The 26,728-nt window shown below is 42.0% G+C and overlaps 1 protein-coding gene and 1 non-coding gene across 9 annotated transcripts in view; both read right to left on the bottom strand.

Moving 5' to 3' along the window:
* MTUS2 (microtubule associated scaffold protein 2) overlaps nucleotides 1-26,728 on the bottom strand; it is a 496,786-nt gene that overhangs the window by 247,022 nt on the left and 223,036 nt on the right. The gene's annotated exons all lie outside the window — the stretch shown is intronic.
* On the bottom strand, nucleotides 9,306-9,378 carry TRNAR-UCU (transfer RNA arginine (anticodon UCU)). Its single transcript has one exon. It is a non-coding gene; the product is annotated as a tRNA-Arg (tRNA).

A 26,728-nucleotide genomic window follows, 5' to 3' on the forward strand; every position in this document is an offset into this window, starting at 1 on the left:
CTGTGCTACACAGCACAGGGAGCTCAGCTCGGTGCTCTGTGATGGCCTAGTTGGGTGGGATGGGGGGCGGTGAGGGAGGTCCAAGACGGAGGCGATGTGTATATGTGTACGGCTGATTCACTTTGCTGTGTGGCAGAAACTAACACAACATTGTAAAGCAATTATACTCCAATAAAAAAAAAAAGACAAAATTACTCAGTTGAAAAAAACATTATATAATGTTTTCAATCAAACTTTTTATTTTGAGATCATTGTAGGCTCACATGCACTCATAAGAAATAACACAGAGAGATCCTGCATACCCTACACCCAGTTTCCCCCAAGAATAATGTCTTGGGAAATTCTAATACAATATAACAACCAGGATATGGACACTGAGACAATCTTGTTCAGATTTCCCTAGTTTTACCTATATTCATTCGTGTGTGTGTGTGTGTGTGTGAGAGAGAGAGACCACAGCATCCCTCGTGTTGGCCTCTCATAACCACACCCATCTTCCTCCCACCTCCTCATCTTCCAGCCACAACCCCTTGGACTGTTTACAAATCTGTTCTCCATTTCTATAATTTTGTCTTCTCAAGAAGGTTATACAAATGGAATCATACAATATATGACCTTTTGGGCTTGGCTTTTCTCACTCAGCAACACCTCGGAAGATTCACAGGTTGATATGTATTGTGTATCAACAATGTGTTCTTTTTAGCTGCTGAGTAGTATTCCACAGTATGGACAGACCAAAGTTATTTAATTGTTTACTGAAGGACTTGTGGGTTGTTTCCAGTTTGTGGCTATTACACAGAAAGCTGCCATGAACGTTCATGTACAGTTTTTTTGTGTGAACATAAAACTTCATTGCTGTGGGATAAATGCCCAGGAGTACAACTGCTGGATTGTATGGTAATCGAATGGCTAGTTGTACATGGAATTGCCAACCTTTTCCAGAGTGGCTGTACCATTTTATCTTCCCTCCAGCAAGGTATGAGTTGCCTAGTTTTTCCTGCATTCATCAGCATTTGGTGTTGTCACTATTTTTCATTTTAGTCATTCTGATAGGTGTGTAAAGTGACCACACTGTTGTTTTAACTTGCATGTTACCTACTTTTTCCTTGATGGACCATGCTTTTGATGTCTACTCTAAAAATTCTTTGCTTAGTCCTAGGTCTTAAAGATTTTTTCCTGTTTTTTTCCTAAAAGTTTTATAGTTTTAGGTTTTACATTTAAGTTTGGAGTATGTATGTGTGTACCCATACATGCTCCTTAGGTATATACAGACTATTAAAATAAATGCAAAACTTACTATAAAACTACTCACTAATTTTTGCTATATGTCCGTCCAGTCTTGTTTTTGTGTAAAAAAGTTTACATTTATAGATGTGTATTTTAAAGTTTACACACACACACATATATAACACATGTATACATAAACTTTTAAAACACAAAATTAGGATTGTATCACCTGAACTTTTCAGTAACAATCACGAACCTTCTCCACGGTAATGCTCTGTAACATCATTTTTTTTTTTTTTTTAAACATCTTTATTGGAGTATAACTGCTTTACAATGGTGTGTTAGTTTCTGCTATATAACAAAGTGAATCAGCTATATGTATACATACATCCCCATATATCCTCTCCCTCTTGCGTCTCCCTCCCCCAGAGTAACTGTTAATTCAGAGCCAGGCTGTGGAGTCTTCCTTGAGGGTTGTTATAGCTTGTAATTGGTCTGTTCATATTTTCTATTTCTTCCTGATTCAGTCTTGGCAGGTTGTGCATTTCTAAGAATTTGTCCATTTCTTCCAGGTTGTCCATTTTATTGGCATAGAGTTGCTTGTAGTAATCTCTCATGATCTTTTGTATTTCTGCAGTGTCAGTTGCTACTTCTCCTTTTTCATTTCTAATTCTATTGATTTGAGTCTTCTCCCTTTTTTTCTTGATGAGTCTGGCTAATGGTTTATCAATTTTGTTTATCCTTTCAAAGAACCAGCTTTTAGTTTTATTGATCTTTGCTATCGTTTCCTTCATTTCTTTTTCATTTATTTCTGATCTGATTTTTATGATTTCTTTCCTCCTGCTAACTTTGGGGTTTTTTTGTTCTTCTTTCTCTAATTGCTTTAGGTGCAAGGTTAGGTTGTTTATTCGAGATGTTTCCTGTTTCTTAAGGTAAGATTGTATTGCTATAAACTTCCCTCTTAGAACTGCTTTTGCTGCATCCCATAGATTTTGAGTCGTCGTGTCTCCATTGTCATCTGTTTCTAGGTATTTTTTGATTTCCTCTTTGATTTCTTCAGTGATCACTTCGTTATTAAGTAGTGTATTGTTTAGCCTCCATGTGTTTGTATTTTTTACAGATCTTCTCCTGTAATTGATATCGAGTCTCATAGCGTTGTGGTCGGAAAAGATACTTGATACAATTTCAATTTTCTTAAATTTACCAAGGCTTGATTTGTGACCCAAGATATGATCTATCCTGGAGAATATTCCATGAGCAGTTGAGAAAAATATGTATGCTGTTGTTTTTGGATGGAATGTCCTATAAATATCAATTAAGTCCATCTCGTTTAATGTATCATTTAAAGCTTGTGTTTCCTTATTTATTTTCATTTTGGAGGATCTGTCCATTGGTGAAAGTGGGGTGTTAAAGTCCCCTACTATGAATGTGTTACTGTCGATTTCCCCTTTTATGGTTGTCAGTATTTGCCTTATGTATTGAGGTGCACCTATGTTGGGTGCATAAATATTTACAATTGTTATATCTTCCTCTTGGATCGATCCCTTGATCATTATGCAGTGTCCTTCTTTGTCTCTTCTAATAGTCTTTATTTTAAAGTCTATTTTGTCTGATATGAGAATTGCTACTCCAGCTTTCTTTTGGTTTCCATTTGCATGAAATACCTTTTTCCATCCCCTTACTTTCAGTCTGTATGTGTCTCTAGGTCTGAAATGGGTCTCTTGTAGACAGCAAATATATGGGTCTTGTTTTTGTATCCATTCAGCCAATCTGTGTCTTTTGGTGGGAGCATTTAGTCCATTTACATTTAAGGTAATTATCGATATGTGTGTTCCTATTCCCATTTTCTTAATTGTTTTGGGTTCGTTATTGTAGGTCTTTTCCTTCTCTTGTGTTTCTTGCCTAGAGAAGTTCCTTTAGCAGTTGTTGTAGAGCTGGTTTGGTGGTGCTGAACTCTCTCAGCTTTTGCTTGTCTGTAAAGGTTTTAATTTCTCCATCAAATCTGAATGAGATCCTTGCTGGGTAGAGTAATCTTGGTTGCAGGTTTTTCTCCTTCAACACTTTCAATATGTCCTGCCACTCCCTTCTGGCTTGCAGAGTTTCTGCTGAAAGATCAGCTGTTAACCTTATGGGGATTCCCTTGTGTGTTATTTGTTGTTTTTCCCTTGCTGCTTTTAATATGTTTTCTTTGTATTTAATTTTTGACAGTTTGATTAATATGTGTCTTGGCGTATTTCTCCTTGGATTTATCCTGTATGGGACTCTCTGTGCTTCCTGGACTTGATTAACTATTTCCTTTCCCATATTAGGGAAGTTTTCAACTATAATCTCTTCAAATATTTTCTCAGTCCCTTTCTTTTTCTCTTCGTCTTCTGGAACCCCTATAATTCGAATGTTGGTGCGTTTAATGTTGTCCCAGAGGTCTCTGAGACTATCCTCAATTCTTTTCATTCTTTTTTCTTTATTTTGCTCTGCAGTAGTTATTTCCACTATTTTATCTTCCAGGTCACTTATCCGTTCTTCTGCCTCAGTTATTCTGCTATTGATCCCATCTAGAGTACTTTTAATTTCATTTATTGTGTTGTTCATCATTGCTTGTTTCATCTTTAGTTCTTCTAGGTCCTTGTTAACTGATTCTTGCATTTTGTCCATTCTATTGTCCATTCTATCTCCAAGATTTTGGATCAACCTTACTATCATTATTCTGAATTCTTTCTCAGGTAGACTGCCTATTTCCTCTTCATTTGTTAGGTCTGGTGGGTTTTTATCTTGCTCCTTCATCTGCTGTGTGTTTTTCTGTCTTTTCATTTTGCTTATCTTACTGTGTTTGGGGTCTCCTTTTTTGCAGGCTGAAGGTTCGTAGTTCCTGTTGTTTTTTGTGTCCGTCCCCAGTGGCTAAGGTTGGTTCAGTGGGTTGTGTAGGCTTCCTGGTGGAGGGTACTAGTGCCTGTGTTCTGGTGGATGAGGCTGGATCTTGTCTTTCTGGTGGGCAGGTCCACGTCTGGTTGTGTGTTTTGGGGTGTCTGTAGACTTATTATGATTTGGGGCAGCCTCTCTGCTAATGGGTGGGGTTGTGTTCCTGTCTTGCTAGTTGTTTGGCATAGGATGTCCAGCACTGTAGCTTGCTGGTCGTTGAGTGAAGCTGGGTGCTGGCGTTGAGATGGAGATCTCTCGGAGATTTTTGCTGTTTGATATTATGTGCAGCTGGGCGGCCTCTTGTGGACCAGTGTCCTGAAGTTGGCTCTCCCACCTCAGAGGCACAGCACTGACTCCTGGCTGCAGCACCAAGAGCCTTTCATCCACAGGGCTCCTTAATTTGGGATGATTGTTGTCTATTCAGGTATTCCACAGATGCAGGGTATATCAAATTGATTGTGGAGCTTTAATCCGCTGCTTCTGAGGCTGCTGGGAGAGATTTCCCTTTCTCTTCTTTGTTCTCACAGTTCCCAGGGGCTCAGCTTTGGATTTGGCCCCGCCTGTGCATGTAGGTCGCCGGAGGGCGTCTGTTCTTTGCTCAGACAGGACGGGGTTAAAGGAGCCGCTGATTCGGAGGCTCTGGCTCACTCAGGCCGCGGGGTAGGGAGGGTCACGGAGTGTGGGGCGGGCCTGCAGCGGCAAAGGCCGGCGTGACGTTGCAGCCTGAGGCGCGCCGTGCGTTCTCCCGGGGGAGTTGACCCTGGATCCCGGGACCCTGGCAGTGGCGGGCTGCACAGGCTCCCCGGAAGGGCGTGTGGCTAGTGACCTGTGTTCGCACACAGGCCTCCTGGTGGCGGCAGCAGCGGCCTTAGCGTCCCATGTCTGCCTCTGGGCTCCGCACTTTTAGCCGCGGCTCGCGCCCGTCCCTGGAGCTCTCTCAAGCAGCGTTCTTAATCCCCTCTCCTCGTGCACCAGGAAACAAAGAGGGACGCAAAAGTCTCTTGCCTCTTCGGCAGGTCCAGACTTTTCCCGGACTCTCTCCCGGCTAGCCGCGGTGCACCAACGCCCTGCAGGCTGTGTTCACGCCGCCAACCTCAGTCCTCTCCCGGCGCTCCGACAAAAGCCGGAGCCTCAGCTCCCAGTCCCGCCCGCCCCGGCGGGCGAGCAGACAAGCCTCTCGGCTGGTGAGTGCCGGTCGGCCCGATCCTCTGCGCTGGAATCTGTCCGCTTTGCCCTCCGCACCCCTGTTGCTGTGCTCTCTTCCGCGGATCCCAAGCTCCCCCACTCCGCCTCCCGAAGTCTCCACCCGCGAAGGGGCTTCCTAGTGTGTGGACAGTTTTCCTCCTTCACAGCTCTCTCCCGCTGGTGCAGGACCCGTCCCTATCCTTTTGTCTCTGTTTAGTTTTTTCTTTTGCCCTAACCAGGTACGTGGGGGGTTCCTTGCCTTTTGGGAGGTCTGAGGTCTTCTGCCAGCGTTCAGTAGGTGCTCCGTAGGAGTTGTTCCACGCGTAGATGTATTTCTGGTGTATCTGTGGGGAGGAAGGTGATCTCCGCGTCTTACTCTTCCGCCATCTTCCCGGAAGTCTGTCTGTAACATCATTTTTAAAGCTATGCAGTATTCCATCACACAATGTTTTGTTTTTTTTTTTGAATTTTTGAATTTTATTTATTTTTTATACAGCAGGTTCTTATTAGTTATCAATTTTATACCCATCACTGTATACATGTCAATCCCAATCTCCCAAGTCATCCCACCCCAACGCCCACCCCCCCACCACTTTCCCCCCTTGGTGTCCATACGTTTGTTCTCTACGTGTGTGTCTCAACTTCTGCCCTGCAAACCGGTTCATCTGTACCATTTTTCTAGATCCCACATATATGCATTAATATACGATATTTGTTTTTCTCTTTCTGACTTACTTCACTCTGTATGACAGTCTCTGGATCCATCCACACCTCTACAAATGACCCAATTTTGTTCCTTTTTATGGCTGAGTAATATTCCATCGTATATATGTACCACATCTTCTTTATCCACTCGTCTGTCGATGGGCATTTAGGTTGCTTCCATGACCTGGCTATCGTAAATAATGCTGCAATGAACATTGGGGTGCATGTGTCTTTTGAATTATGGTTTTCTCTGGGTATATGCCCAGTAGTGGGATTGCTGGGTCATATGGTAATTCTATTTTTAGTTTTTTAAGGAACCTCCATACTGTTTGCCATAGTGGCTGTATCAATTTACATTCCCACCAACAGGGTAAGAGGGTTCCCTTTTCTCCACACCCTCTCCAGCATTTGTTGTTTGTAGATTTTCTGATGATGGCCATTCTAACCGGTGTGAGATGATACCTCAGTGTAGTTTCGATTTGCATTTCTCTAATAATTAGTGATGTTGAGCAGCTTTTCATGTGCCTCTTGGCCATCTGTATGTCTTCTTGGAGAAATGTCTATTTAGGTTTCTGCCCATTTTTGGATTGAGTTGTTTGTTTTTTTTAATATTGAGGTGCATGAGCTGCTTGTAAATTTTGGAGACTAATCCTTTGTCCGTTGATTCGTTTGCAAATATTTTCTCCCATTCTGAGGGTTGTCTTTTCGTCTTGTTTGTAGTCTCCTTTGCTGTGCAAAAGCTTTTAAGTTTCGTTAAGTCCCATTTGTTTCTTTTTGTTTTTATTTCCATTACTCTAGGAGGTGGGTCAATAAAGATCTTGCTCTGACTTATGTCAAACAGTGTTCTTCCTATGTTTTCCTCTAACACTTTTATAGTGTCCAGTCTTACATTTAGGTCTTTAATCCATTTTGAGTTTATTTTTGTGTATGGTGTTAGGGAGTGTTCTAATTTCACTCTTTTACATGTAGCTGTCCAGCTTTCCCAGCACCGCTTATTGAAGACGCTGTCTTTTCTCCATTGTATATTCTTGCCTCCTCTATCAAAGATAAGGTGACCATATGTTTTGTGAGTTTATCTCTGGGCTTTCTATCCTGTTCCATTGATCTATATTTCTGCTTTTGTACCAGTACCATATTGTCTTGATTACTGTAGCTTTGTAGTACAGTCTGAAGTCAGGGAGTCTGATTCCTCCAGCTCCGTTTTCTTCCCTCAAGACTGTTTTGGCTATTCGGGGTCTTTGGTGTCTCCATACAAATTTTAAGATTTTTTGTTCTAGTTCTGTAAAAAATGCCACTGGTAATTTGATAGGGATTGCATTGAATCTGTAGATTGCTTTGGGTAGTACAGTCATTTTCACAATGTTGATTCTTCCAATCCAAGAACACGGTATATCTCTCCATCTGTTTGTATCATCTTTAACTTCTTTCATCAGTGTCTTATAGTTTTCTGAGTACAGGTCTTTTACCTCCTTAGGTAGGTTTATTCCTAGGTATTTTATTCTTTTTGTTGCAGTGGTGAATGGGATTGTTTCCTTAATTTCTCTTTTTGATGTTGAGTGTATAGGAATGCAAGAGATTTCTGTGCATTAATTTTGTTTAATACATCTCGTATCATCGGTCATTTTGGTTATTTGCAAACTGCTGCTCTATCAAATGGAGCTTTCCACATTATCTGGGGTCTGCTGGTTCCTCTTGTGTCCTCTGGCTAGTGTGTCTCCTCTGGAGGTGGCAGCATGGAGGATGGGCCGGATGCACTGAAGAACAGACCTGGACCCATCGTTCCTTCTCATTACTGCCACCCTCGGACAGTGAGTTTCCTGAGCGTCTTGAAATTTAAAGAATTCAAAAATCATCTGGTAAAGACTCAAGGCAAAACATGAGGAAGTTTGGGGGTGAGGAGGCCAGGGCAGATTTGGGAGCCAGCCAGCTGGAATGACTTATTTTTCTCTTTGCCCTGCGTCATCCTTTCTCGAGAGGTGGGCACAGTGTGTGTGTGAACCAGCGGACAGACAGAGGAAGAAGACGCAGAAGCTCCCCTCATTTCTTTGAGACTCCCTGAGTGTGACAGAAGCCAAAGAGGTATTTTTTCTTCTGTGGTTTCCTTGCTTGACAAAAAACAGCTCTCCTGAACTGCTACAGACTTTTCTTTCCTGATCTAGTTGCCTCTGTGGTCCTGATGCTGCCAGGGTATGGAAAGACAGCAGTGATTTCAAGCTTCCCAGACCGACCTAGGCTCAGCCCTGGCTCTGCCATTTCCTGCTTTCTAACTGGCAAAAAGGAAGGAATAACTTACCTTGTGGAATCATCCTGAGGATTAAATAAGAAAATACGTGAAAAGCACCAGTGCCTGCTGTTTAGTAGGTCCTCTAGAATTGGTAGCCTTTCGATCCATTTGTAGGGGGTCCCTCCCAGGGATCAGTGTCCCGCTTCCCGGGAGCAGAGACACGTGAGGGAGTGAAGGGTTTTGCTTGTGCCTGGGTGCTGGCATGTGCTGTCCTCAGCAAGGCAGAGAGGTTAGAATCCACCATGCGGAGGCACTCACGCCAGGAGTCAGAGTTCAGTTTCTAAAAGTCAGAGACACTTAACCTGGCTTTTCAGGTTTCCTTGGAACTTCTTTCTCTGTTTTTATCTTGTCTCTTAGACCCTTTAACAAACTTTCTGAATTAATGGTGATGGACCTATGTCCACCACTGATCTTTCCTACCTCATTTGAAGAGCAAACCTAGGTGTGAAGATTCACCCTGGGGGTCCGTCGGAAATGCAGATTTCTGCCTCTAACTCTGGTGATTTTGACTAGCGGCCACACACAGTATTTCATGTATTCCTCCTGATCTGGGAAAGTCAGTCCCTCCAGGACCGAAAGAGATGTCTGAAGCCTGCGGCACTCATGGCCACACACAGTATTTCATGTACTCCTGATCTTGGAAAGTCAGTCCCTCCAGGACCGGAAGAGATGTCTGAAGCCTGCGGCACTCATCGCCGGGAGAGGCAGTGCAGCTGGGCTTCCATCAGCCTCAGAACCCAAGGTCGTGGGCGCTTGCTATATTTTCACGGTAGGTATTTAGTTTGGTTACAACAGTTCAATATTGAAACCAAAATATTATCATTTTCTAAATCAAATAAAACCCCAATATTTATTTGTGGACCCGTTTTTCACTTCAAGATACTATTAAAATTAAAAAGGGAAAAACACCAAGTATGAGTGAGTATGTGGAGAAACTGGAACTTCTTTTTTTTTTTTTGGCCACACCGTGCAGCGTGTGGGATCTTAGTTCCCCGACCAGGGATCGAACCCGGGTCCCCTGCATTAGAAGACTGGAGTCCTAACCACTGGACCACCAGGGAAGTTCTGACACTGGAACTCTTATACACTGATGAAGGGAGGATGCAAATTGTTAGAACAAGGTATCTGAGGGTATTTTGCTCTAATTTAGTAAGGGTGGAGATACGGAGGTGTGTGTGTGACCGAACAATTCCACCTCCTGAGCTAGAGAGACATTCACACGCGTGCACCAGGACACGTGTGCAGGCACGCTCAGGACAGTATGGGCTATCATAGCTCTGCACTAGGAATAAGCCCAAACGCCCAAGAGCCGTGGGACAGAGCACACACAGTGGAGTTCAAGGCGGAGTTCCACTGCAGTCATGAAAATGAGTGATGCAGGGCTGTGCGTGTGAACGTGAGTGAACCTCACGGACGATGAGTAAGTCACAGAATGCAGAGCGTTTTGATATCGTTACCTAGTATTTAAAGACACAATACTTGATGTTCCTCACAGGCACACGTTATCTCAGGGATGAAAGTCTTAGCAGTGTATTTGTCAGTATCAGACTCCAGGGTGCCTCGGTGGGGAGGGGAGAGGGGTGTGGATTGGGACTGATTTATTTCTTTCAAAAGCTATCTGAAATTTGGCAAAACTTCAGATTTTCTCATTCTGCGTGCCGAGTAGATGGATGTTTGTTTTTGTTCTTCTATAGTTTTCTAGGTTCACAGAACTTCAGAATCATTTTTAGAAGATATCAGTACAGATGTTCTGCATCAACTAAATAATAATCCTTCTCATTCCAAACTTGGGAGTTTATGAGACTCTCTGCTTGTGTCATCAGAGTAACCCCAAAGTAGGCAGGGGAAGTGCTGCGTCCATTTGAAGAGAGGGAAGCTCAGAGCAGCTAGTGACCAGCTCAACGTCACACAGCCAGTAAGAGGTAAAGCCAGGATTCAGACCCAGGTTCCAAATCCGTGCTCTTCCCCTGCCCCAACCCCCCATCATCTGACACCTTTCTAGATCTCTTTATTTGTAATGAGCACTTCAGTGCCCTGTATTGTATAACTCTGAGAGCCTTTTTCAATAACAGGAATCACTTTCATTTGGTAGACTGAAACGTCCACATAGACAGCTATTTCAAGATATATTAATATATTAAAGTGACATATTCAGGAGCATAGGGTAAAGCAGTGTTGGAACCTATACTGCCACCCATGAACTCCTAATTCATGTAGGATTTATTCTTTTCAGCCACAAACTAATCAAGTTTATAACCGTTTATAATCCAATTCTTATAAATACTTTAACATAATTTGTTCATTGCATGATTATAACATTAAAACATGGTAGGCCCCTAAATTATTAACAGTAGGGCAAGGGCTTAGGTAACTGTGGTTAATTCAGACATTAACGTTTGCGTCGTGAAGACTCTTCAGCAACGGATAAGAACGGTACTTAGCCAGTGTGCGTGGGTCCGGGTGAGCGGCTGTTTATGGCTGGTGTCCATTCTGATTAGCTACTGCCCATGACTCCTGTGTCAACGCCTGTGCTGTACCAGTTGTTAAGTATCTTTAATAATGCCCTTCTTACAATGCACCATTAAGTGGGTAATAGCAGAAATCAAGTTATATTACACTATGATTACAATCATAGAGATATGTGTACACAAAAACCCCATATATGCACACGCACACATAACCGACTTACGCAGCTAGAATTACTGGTGGGTTTTCCTCTATCACACACGTTTTCCACAATTTGATACTGATTTTATAATTTGAAGATCAAATATTGGAATCTTTTCTTAGAGTACATCTGTCCTGAGTCAGCCACTTTATGACCCTATCCTAGACTTTTCACTCAATCCTGCTCTTCCCGCGAGGGCACAGTTTATGTGCCGAGGCAGTGAAGCGTAATTCCTGGCTGAAAAAGGAGACACAATGGCTCTGCTTTGTTTTCAGATAAGATCAAATGCACTGGACTTATTTTATGTGTTTCTATTTTGCCAAGGGTACTACAAATTATATAGACATATGGAAAGACCAAATGCTGTCAGCTCCTCTTAATGAAAGTCTTATCCTCTTCAACCCCACAGTTCTCTCAAGTCTTCTTTTTCCTATTGGGATGTTACAGACACCCCCACATCACTTCAAGGCTGAAAATGCATGCTTCGTACTATCAGATAAAGTACAGTTTCATCAAATATAGGTAAACCTTTCAAATCTTATAAACCCTTGTGATGGTATTATATTTTACGTTTCTCAACCTTCCTAACCACGAGAATTCATCCTTACAATTCAGAGGGATGAAACCGGAATTTTAAAAAACAGGTCCAGGTCTTTTGTTACACATCCGTATGTGTTCAGAATGCTCACTCTTGGGATTTCATTCCATCACCAGGAGTTGACATCAGTTAAACTGACCTTCTTTTCCACTTACCCTGATGAAAGGGGCTATTTGAAAGCGACTCACATCTTTATACCAATAGCTACTTTCTCTCTTTTTGAAATGATCAGTTTCTTAAGAAATTATAGATTCAAAATATAAGGGGTAGCCATGAGGTTACGAATAAAGAAGCAGAAACACCAAAACAGCGGAATATTTCACTATATGTAATAGTTAACACATAAGATCCAATCCGGCTCAGCCATATTAAGTGATTTCAAGTTGGACGTCAATTAAATATATTATGTAAGCAACAGCTGTAGCATATGGAAGGATGATAGGTAATTTGAATTCTTTTCATGCACTGCTTTTCCTGCACAAGTATCTAGCAACATCCCAACACTTGGCTTTTTATCTGGCATTAGCTGTGCAGAAATCCCATTTTGCACTATCATTGCAAAAGTGTATCACTTATGAAATTGATTCCTGACACATGGTGTTGTAAGAAGGTTAATGGTTAATTTAGCCAGTGGTAGGATTTCCTATGTTTAATAATGCATGAGATGATGGCCTTTTGATTCGTTTATATTTCCAGTAAGACTATAAACTTCTGCAATATTATGAGAAAGATATGTAAAATGACTGTACGGATTAGTTCATGTTTTCAAACACTGGAAGCATTTGCAAATTCAAGAGTAACCAAACAAATGAGCTCAGATATTTAACAACGATGTACTTCATGATGGAAATCCATGCTGAAAACTTAGTTCTCCATAAACCTTAAATGCTCACAACTAAGAGTTTATTTTCTATTAAGAGGGTCTATAAAACTCAGTGATATTGTTTCTCCCTAATTTTTCTAGCCAGATCCAGTGAACAATGGGAGAGCAAAGCCAGGGTTGGAAGAAACAATAATAATAATCTGACCTCCAACATCTGAATGTGCCTCTATTTGCCACCCTTCAATGCCTTTTGAATGGGGAAGATTCGATTCTTTTAGGTGCCCATGGCTGGGTCTTCTTCCAGCCACCTTGATACTCTTTTTGCTCTTAAAACTCCTTGACTGAGCAACCGAGAGTACAGATTGGCATTACAACCTTCTATTTTCCTTCCTACCAAGTAAAACCCAGAGTCTCCAAAATGTTAAAAGACACAGTGTCGTCACCTGATCCTTTTCCAACTCAAGTGAAAGGCTGTTAAAGAAAACCAAAAAGGAAGAAGGGGAGGAGGAAGAAGGGGAAGTAAGCGGGAGGGAGAAATGGCGGGATGGGTGGGCAGGGGGAGACCATGCTCACTCAGCAAGAGCCAGGGGAAAACTAGAGAATGGGCAAGATGGGACCAAGGCCCTGGCATCAGGGCAGCAGTACAGCTGGAGACAGTGCTGGGACAGAGGGAGCCTAGTGCCCGCCACCTTCCCCTCCAGGAGATGGAAGCCCGCAGCGGGAAAGCGCTGTGCACCGGGAGTCCCGGGACTCCCTTTCAGAGCATTTGCAGTTGTAACGTTGGGCGAGAAGGGGCTCAGGTAGGGAGGCTGAGAGACGGTGTGCCCGGCAGCCAGGATGGAACCAGGACGCGGTAAGAGTTGAACCGGCTCATTTGTTTCCGAGGAAAATAAATGACTGTGCGTTTGAGGGCAGTTAGTTAAATTTAGCAGTTAGAGTCTGTCATGCAGAACTGGAAATGTGAGCTTTTATTTTATTTTATTTTATTTTATTTTTTTAACATCTTTATTGGTGTATAATTGCTTTACAATGGTGTGTTAGTTTCTGCTGTATAACAAAGTGAATCAGCTATACACATACATTTATCCCCATGTCCCCTCCGTCTTGCGTCTCCCTCCCACCCTCCCTATCCCACCCCTCCAGGTGGTCACAAAGCACCAAGCTGATCTCCCTGTGCTATGCGGCTGCTTCCCACTAGCTGTCTATTTTACGTTTGGTAGTGTATATATGTCCATGCCTCTCTCTCACTTCGTCCCAGCTTACCCTCCCCCCTCCCCATGTCCTCAAGTCCTTTCTCTATGTCTGCGTCTTTATTCCTGTCCTGCCCCTAGGTTCTTCAGAAACTTTTTTTTTTTTTTTAGATTCCATATATATGTGTTAGCATACGGTATTTGTTTTTCTCTTTCTGACTTACTTCACTCTGTATGACACACCCTAGGTCCATCCACCTCACTACAAATAACCCAGAAATGTGAGTTTTTAAACTATGTCTTTAGGCTGTTAACAGGTGAATGGTAATGACAAGGCAATGAGCCTGCCCTGTCTAACCAGACAACGGAGCTTCCGTTTGGCCTGCACTACTGCAGTACACTGAAGTGGCAAGACCCACCGGAACTGCCGACTGGTCCAAATCAGCCAACTTAGAAAGAACTTTGGACTATTGAAGTGCAAGGCACTATGGAGCTCATCTGGTACAACTCACATTCTGTGTGTGTAGACTTGAAATGCAGAGGGTTAGGGGATGCTTCCAAGGTCACACAAATGATCAGCCTCCGAAGCATATAAGGTACTTTCCCTTCACACATGAAGGCTCCCAGATAAGAAAAATGAAAGCATCCCGGTCATACTTTTAGGAAACTCCTATCCTGACACCTCAGAAGTTATTTATTCTGTGGCGATTATTTCGCACTAGTCTTTAAGGAAGATCCATTGGTGACAACTGAGACATGGTGAATATCAGAATTATGCATACAAAATTCTCCTTTTACAACTAGATGACCAGGAAGACAGGAAGTGTCTGACTTCAGATTGTGGCTCTGACAGATAACTGTGACTGCAGAAATCACACACAATCAGCTAGCTGGTAGCCTCTATTTTATCAGCTATAGGAGTTCTCCAAGGAGAGGAGTTGATGTCTATTGTAAGGTGACAACCATGACTTTAACATAAATGATATCACAGGTGTCTTAGATGAACATTACTTCTTTCTTTCTTTCTTTCTTTTTTTTTGCGGTACGCGGGCCTCTCACTGTTGTGGCCTCTCCCGTTGCGGAGCACAGGCTCCGGACGTGCAGGCTCAGCAGCCATGGCCCACGGGCCCAACCGCTCCACAGCATGTGGGATCTTCCTGGACTGGGGCACGAACCCGTGTCCCCTGCACCGGCAGGCGGACCCCCAACCACCACGCCACCAGGGAAGCCCACATTACTTCTTTCTTGAATGTACTTCATTGATGGTTAATGAATGTGGCTTAGAATCAGCTGAGTAATAGATTCAGCTTTGACCTCACGATATATAGGCTTTATTTGGATTTTTTTTAACATATAACGGGTCTTAGAGCCACCTTGCTAAAGTTAACCAGAGTATTCGCAACAACTGTTGTTACCTGCTAGTCCTTGGTTTGCTATCTCATTGGTTTTTCCACCCTGAGTGAAAACTGCCCCACAATAATAATTCATCAAGTTATTAGTTCATCCATCCATTCATTCACCAAACATGCATTACATACTTGAAATATCCTATACAGTGCTAGGCGCTCTGCATAAATGATCTTTCACCCTTAAAACAATCCTGCGACACAGAGATTTTTGTGTTTCCCATAGTACAGACAGGAGACCAATGAACTCAGGCCTGTGTACCATCAGGGCACTCCAGTCTGCTACCCCAAGAAATGCGAACACGACAAGCCAAATACTATTCATCTCCATATGGACGTTTAGCCATATCTGCATAGGAGGTAACTAGCCTTTCTTGTTGGATAATTTATTTATCTCAAGTTTCCAAGTAAACGTTTTTCTCCTGGCATGTCTACCAAACCTTAATGGTTCTTGGTTCAGAAATGGCAAACACTGTGCAATTCTAAAATAAAGACAGCTGCTAAGGTTGGCTACATGATGGTCTATAATACGAATTGTCTGGTCATTTTTGTTTTAAAATATCTGTGTAAAGAGCTGAAATCTTTGGATCAAGAAATGGGAGTGTAAATCTGTTTTAAATTATAGTAACCACTTCTCAAAGGTTTAATTCTCCACTTTTTTCTTAAATTGAACATGCACGCCGTGGATGTAACTCAAGTGCCAAGAAAAGCGGGTTAATAGGTGTCTGATAACTCTTCGAATGTATTTGTCTCAGATGTGTTCTCTGCTAGGAAGCCTGTAGTGTATTACTTGGCAGACAGGTCCACAGGGCGACCTCACCCCCATAATTTCCACCTCCTATTGCTTATGCCCTGTGTAACCTCTTCACCTTTGAGCGCAGGTGGCGCCTGGGACTGGCTTATAAGCCACAGAAGATGGCAAAGGTGGTGACATATCACTTTCAAGGTTATGTTATGTTATGTAAATCTCTATCCTTGACTGGAAGAAGAGATTCTCCTTGCTAATCTGAGGAGGTAAGTGGTCGTGCTGGACAAGCCCATGGGTCAAGGAAGCGCAGGTGGCATCTAGAAGCTGAAGGTGACCTCCAGGCAACAGCGAGCCAAAAGCTGGGACCCTCAGCAAATAGCCCCAGGAAATAAATCCTGCCAACAACCTAAGTGAGCGTGGAAATGGATTCTCCCCCCACCCCCAGTTGAGCCCCCAAATGAGGGTGCAGCTAGCCAAGACCTGACTCTGAGTCTTGTGCCCAGACTCCCAAGCCATGGAAACTGGGAGAGAGGTGTGTTGTTCTAAGTCATTTCTGGGATTAGTTACACAGCAATTAAAAAAACTCACCTAAGTACCCATCTGGTGGTTTCGCAGCCTCCTGTGTTTACCTTTCCATCCCCCTCACTGGGCTGTGAGCTAGCTTACAGAATGCGACTGGACTGTGTCTTGGTTTACTTTTGTTCCCCACTCCCCCTGGTGTTTAGCACACTTACGTGACACACAGACAGTCAGGAAGTGTGCGCTGAGTGAATAATCCAGTGAACGGACAAATGAATGAATATGGTACCTTAGCATTCCGGTGTCTGTATCAACCACACGCCGCTTTTTTCCTCTAATATCTCTTGGTTAATCAACGTGCTGAGGAAACTGAAACTATTTCCTTTTCTAGGCAAGTCGTTTGTCTTCGTTAAAATGGAGCTGCCGTCCTATTTTCCGGTCATACTGTTTGATTAGACCCTTCTGGAATATCTTGTAGAATTCTCCGTGGTTTTCACTAGCCTACATAATTCTGTGCCATCAGCTACTTCGATGAGCTATAGCTAGTTTTCTCCAACTAATTACTTCAGACACTAGGCGCCAATTCCTGAGGCTCCCCATTAACTCCTTTCTATGAAGGGAATCTGCACAAATTTCCTTTCTCTGAAGCAATTTAAATCCACACGACGAGAACTTGATCTCTTATTCTGTCATTAGCAATAATAATTATATTCAGACTTTTAGACGATGACAGCACTTTATACCAATTATTTTATCTGTGTTATGCCCAGAGGTAGGCTTGCTACGTAATCCCCATTTTTTGGATAAGAAAAGAGAGGCTGAAAATGTTTTTGGAAGTAACCTGTAGGTTATTTATTTTCTCAATCAACAATTTATTAAGCACTGAGAATATGTGGAGAATGGTATTTAGAAAAAATGAAAGGAAGGAAGAAAGGGAGGGAGGAAGGAAGGAAAGAGGGAAGGAAGGAAGGAAGGAAGGGAGGGAGGGAGGGAGGGAGGGAGAGAGGGAGGAAGGAAGGAAAGAGGGAAGGAAGGAAGGAAGGAAGGGAGGGAGGGAGGGAGGGAGGGAGGGAGGGAGGGAGGAAGGAAATAGGGAAGGAAGGAAGGAAGGGAGGGAGGGAGGGAGGGAGGGAGGAAGATGTGTCTTGCCTGCCTTATTAAATTATAAGTTCTCCATAGTTTCATCTGTGTTTTTTCAACTTTACTTCTTCTACTAGTAATTCCACAAGAAAAGCTGGGCATAAGGCTTCATCACCTTACAGCTAGAAAAATACAGCAGACTTCTGCTTGTCTTAGTGCTTCTGGGTTTTCCCAGCCTCTGTTTATCCAACTCAGGATTTGGAGAATATTTTGTTAAGCTCGATCTTATTGCTTCTGAGGTTCCTACAGTGATTTCCTGTGACTAATATTTAAGATACAATCCTTCTTGCTTGGTTAAAGACCCTTTTAGACATTTCATTCACCCTTCCTTCCCAATCTAATATCCTCTGTTAATGTCTTCCTTATTTCGTAACCAGGAATTCTCTACATCAACTGTGATGACTAGCTTATCGCCCCCTTAAGCAAAACTTCTCCTCCACTTGTTTTCTATACACCATCTCTTCAAGCCAACATGCCCTCCTGGATCACGCAGGACAACCTGACTTCTCTCTCCTCCTATAAAAGCGGGTACAACATTAACCTCTGATTCACCTTTTCCTCCTCAATTAGGCCTTAACTCTTTGCCTCTCATACGCCTGAACTTTTTCATTTTGCTGCATTTATACCAGTGGTCCCTCAACCAGCAGGATTAGCATCACCTAGAAACACACATTCTTGGACCCCACCTCGAATATACTGCATCACAAGTACTGAGGGTAGATCCCAGAAAACCATTTTAAAAAACCCTCCATGTGACTCTGATGCCCTTTAAAGTCTGAGAGCAAATGACTGATATGTGTAAATATAAGTAAAAACACATACAAACACACACACACACACACACACAAATTTCCAAAAGGGTATGTCACTGAAAAAATTCAGATCCCCATTTAGATCGTAAGCTATTTCAGATGGCAGGAAGCATATGATAAGATTTCACTAGTATTACGAGTGTTTTTCTAACACCCGTAGCACCTAGAGCAGGATTTTGCACATATTTTGTACTTAACTACATGTTTAGCTAAATGCCACTTGTTCCTTTATCCCACCCTGGCTTATTAACAACGCGTATTCGACCAAAAGGGTACAAAGGGAAGAAAATAAATGAAGCACATTATTCTTATTAAGTATGTATTTGCAGCTCTGATTAAGTCTAGGAAAACCAAAATGAGTTCTGCACACAGAGCTCTTGCCCTGGGGCTCCTGTGTACCTTCTATAGCTATACCTTCTTCAAAAGGTTCCAGTCAAACTGAGCTATTTGTGTCTCCCCAGCAGTATCTCTAAGCTGTACCTTCTACCTGGGATGCCCTCTGTTCCTTACCTGCCTGCATAACTCCTCTGTATCCTTCAAGGTTCACCTTCAAGAAGCTTCTCTGCCCCCCATTCCATCATAGTGAGACACCCCTCCCTCGTGCTCCTGGGGTACCCTCTATTTATCCCTACCCTGGCACTCACTACACTATATTACAAAATCACCTCCACCTGTCTGTCTGTCTGTCTGCTCCACAACACTGCATAGTAAGCACCTGAAGACAGACAGGTCTCACGGAGGTATTCTATTCTGCTTGTCATGTAAGTTGTTGACCAGGAAAAGAAAATGGCTAAGATTTGATATTAGATGTAATTCAGTTTTCTATGCTTTAATTTCCTCAACAAGCAAACATGAATGTATTTTATGCCAGCAACCTATGTAGTTCAGAATTAGAATGCAGCTCATCTCTGCTGGTCCCTGAAGGGATCGGGGATCCCCGAGGCAGTTTCGGTTCCCCTCCTGATGTCCAGGGGACACTGCCACCGCCTTTCTCCAGCAGCTACACCAGTGATCCAGAAGCATAAATGTCAGACTTGGGAGAAGCTCCGGCACAGGCTGTGTTGCATTTTCAAGCACGACCTGCAGCTCCCGTGGGCAAGTTTGCACAGGGCTGCTTCCCATGAGGACAGTCTCCTTGACTGTGCACTGCATGGGCTCCACTCAAATCTATGCAGGTGATGGGTCACTGCGCTCCGGGGAGGAAAAGCTCATTTTCTTGTGATTGGTGCTTCCTAATCACCTAACAGGGCACTGGGGCACGCAGAGGAGAAAAGACAAACAAATACCTTTGGGTGATCATCTTCCAGGCCGGTGAACCCCATCCCACTGCTCAGGACAGAGAACAATTTGTTCAGGACACCACCAAGCACTAGCGACTTGGTTGCCTACAAAAGGAAACCATCCCATAATTGCTGCAGCATTTAGAGCTAATTCCTGTTCTCCTTCACAGTCTCTGGCATCCTGTCCTACAGGACACAAGGCTGCAGAGAGGGCAGCCTCATGGCAAAGCACGGGACCCCAAGAGCTGTGCGCAGTGCCAGGAAATATAGTGGCGCCGGGAACAGCCCAGAGATTCCTTAGGAACTGTCATCCGTCTGAGAAGATGACCTTCCCATCCTGTGGGCATCCGTCTCCTCATAGCTTGTTCCTAAGCGTCTGAAGATTCCAAATTTAACATTTTTCCTCACGTATTCTTAAATGAAGATATTCTCCTCATTTAAGAAACTGCTTATCTTGATGAAATCAGGAGAGATTTTCTGCATATATTCATAAACATATTCTGTCTCTCAGTTGTGAGGGGAGGAAAGCTAAAATGAGGGTTTAAAATGGCATCTGGTTAGCAGCCCCCAGTGCAGTTCCTCATCCGTGAAAACTCAGAGGAAGAAGAAAACCCTCCCGGCTGACAACCATGACTACAGGCACCCTAACATTTCAACGGGATGTTTGGGGAAACAGTTGCTAATCACTGGACAGGTGATGCTTGGTGGAGAGAATCCAACCTAGGAAATGCTGGCTGATGGAAGATGGCAGAGGAAGGGGAGGATAGCTACTCCTCTGGCCCCAGACACCTCTGTCTCAGGGACCCAAGACCTGCACAAGTCAGAAATTGAACAGCACAAGAGTGAGGAAGTCATGACCCAAAAGGACTAGAGCTAAGTATCAAAACCAATGAGAATAGATATGAATCTAAATAATGGTTGTACCATTATTTGCAAAATGGGGCAGCTTTCCATACATGGTAAGGAAAACAAGACCCGTATATATGCTGTCTACAAGAGACCCACTTCAGACCTAGGGACATATACAGACTGAAAGTGAGGGGATGGAGAAAGATATTCCATGCAAATGGAAATCAAAAGAAAGCTGGAGTAGCAATTCTCATATCAGACAAAATAGACTTTAAAATAAAGACTATTAGAAGAGACAAAGAAGGACACTACATAATGATCAAGGGATCGATCCAAGAAGAAGATATAACAAATCTAAATATTTATGCACCCAACATAGGAGCACCTCAATACATAAGGCAAATGCTAACAGCCATAAAAGGGGAAATCGACGGTAACACATTCATAGTAGGGGATTTTAACACCCCACTTTCACCAATGGACAGATCATCCAAAATGAAATAAATAAGGAAACACAAGCTTTAAATGATACATTAAACAAGATGGGCTTCATTGATATTTATAGGACATTCCATCCAAAAACAACAGAATACACTTTCTTCTCAAGTGCTCATGGAACATTCTCCAGGATAGCCCATATCTTGGATCACAAGTCAAGCCATGGTAAATTTAAGAAAATTGAAATCGAATAAAGCATCTTTTCCGACCACAACGCTGTGAGACAAGATATCAATTACAGGAAAAAAATCTCTAAAAAATACAAACACATGGAGGCTAACCAATACACTACTTAATAACCAAGAGATTCCTGAGGAAACCAAAAAATACCTAGAAACAAATGACAATGAAAACACGAGGACCCTAAACCTATGGGACGCAGCAAAAGCAGTTCAGAGGGAAGTATATAGCAATACAATCCTACCTCAAGAAAAAAGAATTGTCTCAAATAAACAACATAACCTTACACCTAAAGCAATAAGAGAAGGAAGAACCAAAAAAACCCCCAAAGTTAGCAGAAGGAAAGAAATCATAAGGATCAGATCAGAAATAAATGGAAAAGAAATGAAGGAAACAATAGAAAAGATCAATAAAAGTAAAAGCTGGTTCTTTGAGAAGATAAACAAAATTGATAAACCATTAGTCAGACTCATCAAGAAAAAGAGGAAGGGGACTCAAATCAATAAAATTAGAAGTGAAAAAGGAGAAGTTACAACAGACACCACAGAAATACAAAGCATCGTAAGAGACAACTACAAGCAACTCTATGCCAACAAAATGGACAATCTGGAAGAAATGGAAAAATTCTTAGAAAGGTATAACCTTCCAAGACTGAACCAGGAAGAAACAGAAAATATGAACAGACCAATCACAAGTAATGAAATTGAAACTGTGATTAAAAATCTTCCAACAAAAAAAAGCCCAGAACCAGATGGCTTCACAGGTGAATTCTATCAAACATTTTGAGAAGAGCTAACACCCATCCTTCTCAAACTCTTCCAAAACATTACAGAGGAAGGAACACTCCCAAACTCATTCTATGAGGCCACCATCACCCTGATACCAAAACGACACAAAGATACTACGAAAATGAAAATTATAGACCAATATCACTGATGAAAATAGAGGCAAAAATCCTCAACAAAATACTAGCAAACAGAATCCAACAACACATTAAAAAGATCATACACCATGATCAAGTGGGATTCATCCCAGGGATGCAAGGATTCTTCAATATATGCAAATCAATCAATGTGATAAACCATATTAACAAATTGAAGAATAAACACCATATGATCATCTGAATAGATGCAGAAAAAGCTTTGGACAAAATTCAACACCCATTTATCACAAAAACTCTCCAGAAAGTGGGCATAGAGGGAACATATTTCAACATAATAAAGGCCATATATGACACACCCAAAGCAAACATCATTCTCAATGGTGAAAAACTGAAAGCATTTCCTCTAAGATCAGGAACAAGACAAGGATGTCCACTCTCACCATTATTCAACATAGTTTTGGAAGACCTAGCCATGGCAATCAGGGAAGAAAAAGAAAGAAAAGGAATACAAATTGGAAAAGAAGAAGTAAAACTGTCACTGTTTGCAGATGACATGGTACAATACATAGACAATCCTAAAGATGCCACCAGAAAACTACTAGAGCTAATCCATGAATTTGGTAAAGTTGCAGGATACAAAATTAATGCACAGAAATCTCTGGCATTCCTATACACTAATAATGAAAAATCTGAAAGAGAAAGTAGGAAACACTCCCATTTACCACTGCAACAAAAAGAATAAAATACCTAGGAATAAAACTACCTAGGGAGATACAAGACCTGTATGCAGAAAACTATAAGACACTGATGAAAGAAATTAAAGATGATACAAACAGATGGAGAGATAAACCATGTTCTTGGATTGGAAGAATCAATACTGTGAAAATGACTATACTACCCAAAGCAATCTACAGATTCAATGCAATCCCTATCAAATTACCAGTGGCATTTTTTACAGAACTAGAACAATAAATCTTAAAATCTGTATAGAGATACAAAAGACCCCGAATAGCCAAAGCAGTCTTGAGGGTAAAAAACGGAGCTGGAGGAATCAGACTCCCTGACTTCAGACTACTCTACAAAGCTACAGTAATCAAGACAATATGGTACTGGCACAAAAACAGAAATATAGATCAATGGAACAGGATAGAAAGCCCAGAGATAAACCCACGCACCTATGGTCAACTAATCTATGACAAAGAAGGCAAGGATATACAATGGAGAAACGACAGTCTTTTCAATACGTGGTGCTGGGAAAACTGGACAGCTACATGTAAAAGAATGAAATTAGAACACTCCCTAACACTGTACACAAAAATAAACTCAAAATGGATTAAAGACCTAAATTTAAGGCCAGACACTGTAAAACTCTTAGAGGAAAACACAGGCAGAACACTCCATGACATAAATCACAGCAAGATCCTTTTTGACCCACCTCCTAAAATAATGGATATAAAAACAAAAAAAGCAAGTGGGACCTAATGAAACTTAAAAGCTTTTACACAGCAAAGGAAAACATGAACAAGACGAAAAGACAACCCTCAGAATGGGAGAACATATTTGCAAATGAAGCAACTGACAAAGGATTAATCTCCAAAATTTACAAGCAGCTCATGCAGCTCAATATGCAAAAAATAAACAACCCAATCCAAAAATGGGCAGAAGACCTAAATTGACATTTCTCCAAAGAAGATATACAGACAGCCAACAAACACATGAAAGAATGCTCAACATCACTAATCATTAGAGAAATGCAAATCAGAACTACAATGAGGTATCACCTCACACCAGTCAGAATGGCCATCATCAAAAACTCTATAAACAATAAATGCTGGACAGGGTGTGAGAATCCTCTTGCACTGTTGGTATGGAGGTTCCTTCAAAAACTAAAAATAGAACTATCATACGACCCAGCAATTCCACTACTGGGCATATACCCTGAGAAAATCATAATTCAAAAAGAGTCATGTACCACAATATTCATTGCAGCTCTATTTACAATAGCCAGGACACAGAAGCAACCTAAGTGTCCATCGACAGATGAATGGATAAAGAAGATGTGGCACATATATACAATGGAATATTACTCAGCCATAAAAAGAAACGAAATTGAGTCATTTGTAGTGAGGTGGATGGACCTAGAGTCTGTCATACAGAGTGAAGTAGTCAGAAAGAGAAAGACAAATACCGTATGCTAACACATATATATGGAATCTAAAAAAAAAAAAAATGGTTATGAAGAACCTAGGGGCAGGACAGGAATAAAGATGCAGACATAGAGAATGGATTTGAGGACATGGGGAGGAGGAAGGGTAAGCTGGGACGAAGTGAGAGAGTGGCATGGACATATATACACTACCAAATGTAAAACAGATAGCTAGTGGGAAGCAGCCACATAGCACAGGGACATCAGTTTGGTGCTTTGTGACCACCTAGAGGGGTGGGATAGGGAGGGTGGGAGGGAGACACAAGAGGGAGGGGATATGCAGATGTATGTATATGTATAGGTGATTCACTTTGTTATAAAGCAGAAACTAACACACCATTGTAAAGCAATTATACTCCAATAAAGATGTTAAAAAAGGAGAAAGAAAAGTTCCCCACTAGGAACCGAAATTTTCAGTGTTATAACTCCAATTGTGAAAAGAACATCAATATACTATTCCACAAGTTCTGGGCCCTGGCACAAGGACAGAAAAACAGAACTACAGATCTCCCAAATAACAGAGCTAAACGACAGCCAGTCCTTTCTGAATCTTAATGTCATTCCAGATGAAAAAACAGACTGCCAGGAAAAAAAAGTTCCACAGCGATGCCTGGATTTATGAGTAATCATGGTACTAAATATTTATAAAGCAGGGGAAGTGTGCAGAGTGTCCATCATTCTGTAAAACTGTGCCTGCCAAAACATTGAGAAAAGCTAAAGAAATGCTCTACTCGGCCCCATGATTAGGGCCACGGTTGGAATACAGTCACAGTTTTATCATTTACAATTTCCTTCCAACTGGGGTCATCGTTTGATTTAGAAAATAAAAGCATCAAAGATGAAAGGTTTCCTCTTTTTCTTATTTCCCATTTAATCACTGAATATATTCAGTCCTTGTTCACTTTTATATGTGAGCAAAACGTCAAGGCTCAGGAAGACTCAAAGCTGTTAAGATGGTCCTTTTTGATAAACACAGATGAAGGCAACCTGGTATTCCCTTACACATGTACTAACTGCACAAGTACTACATGGCTGTCATCAAAATTTTAAACAGTGGCAAGGAAAAGAAAAAACAAAACAAAATAAAACCGAAACTGCCTCAAATGCCACCATTCAGAGATATTCACTGCTGATTTGGGAAGTGATATGTTTCTTCATCCTTGCTCTTGTAGGCATCGACAGTTCTTTTTTTTTTCTTTTTATTGACATATAGTTCACATATAAGATAGTTCTTTTTTTAATTTTTTAAAATTTTTTTTGTGGCCGCACTGCACGGCATGTGGGATCTTAGTTCTCCAACCAGGGATCGATCCCGTGCCCCCTGCATTGAAAGTGCAGAGTCTTAACCACTGGACCACCAGGGAAGTCCCAGTTCTTTTTTTTAAGTTAAGAGTAGTGAGATTTAATTTCCATGCATTGATATTTGGTTTTGTCCCTACGTTTTATGGCACTCTGCAATTTAGAAAGGGAGGTCATCCCGAAGACCTCTCACACCCAGCCCTTCCTCTCCACCCTGCCTCTGTCCAGGTACAGGCCCCGATAATCTCTCCCCGGACCACTCCTCCCTGGTCTCCTTGAGTTCCCCCTCTCCGCACTCACACCCACTCTCCGCACTGCCTCTCGGGCACTCCTATTTAACTCACAAATCTGAGTCATTCCCGGCCATGCATTTCCTTAGGCCCAAATGCTTGCCTGGCAGTGGGCCCCGGAGGACCTATTCCTGCTGGCTTCCTGCACATCAGGCCTCTGAATTCACACTGCTATTCCCTCTCTGTCTGTCCCCCCTCATGAACTCTGCTGTGCCTTCCAGTCTGTCTTCTCTTCCTCCACCACCTTTCTGATGTCCCAAGCAAACTATACATTTGCCCCAGAGGCTCACTTTCTCTGTACACGCCTCCGTCATAGCATCTTACAAACATCTGCTTCAGTGTTGCTCTCCCCACCCGACTGCACCTCTTGGAAAGAAGGGATGTGGGGTCTTTACAGGTTGGTATGTATAGCACTTTACAAGGTATGCGGCGTGCAGCAAATAGTCAATTAAAGCATTACCTGAATACATTAATTTTTTCCCCAACTTAATTGACAAATATAATTGTCTATATTTAAAGCGTACAATGTGACGATCTGATATATGTATACACTGTGGAATAACTACCAAGATCAAGATAATCACACATGCATCATCTCACACAATTAACTTTCTTTCTTCCTTTTTTTATTTTGAGATGAGAATGCTTAAGATCTACTTTCAGCAACTTTCAAGGATATGATACCATATTAATAACTATAGTCACCATTAGATCCTCAGAACTTATTCTTACAACTGAACATTTGTACCCTTTGACCTACATCCTCCCATTTCCCCCTCCCCCTGGCCCCCTCCCTCTGGCCCCTTCTATTCTGTTGCCATGAATTTGGCTTTTTTCCCCCCTTAGATTCCACAAATAAGTGACACCATGCAGTATCTGTCTTTCTCTGTCTAGATTATCTCACTTAGTGTAATGCCATCCAGGTTCATCCATGCTGTCACAAAAGGCAGGACTTCCTTCTTTTTTAATGGATGAATTTATATACACATATATATATGTATATATATATATATCTCAGTTAT

Source organism: Orcinus orca, chromosome 18, assembly GCF_937001465.1.
Source record: "Orcinus orca chromosome 18, mOrcOrc1.1, whole genome shotgun sequence".
NCBI lineage: Eukaryota > Metazoa > Chordata > Mammalia > Artiodactyla > Delphinidae > Orcinus > Orcinus orca.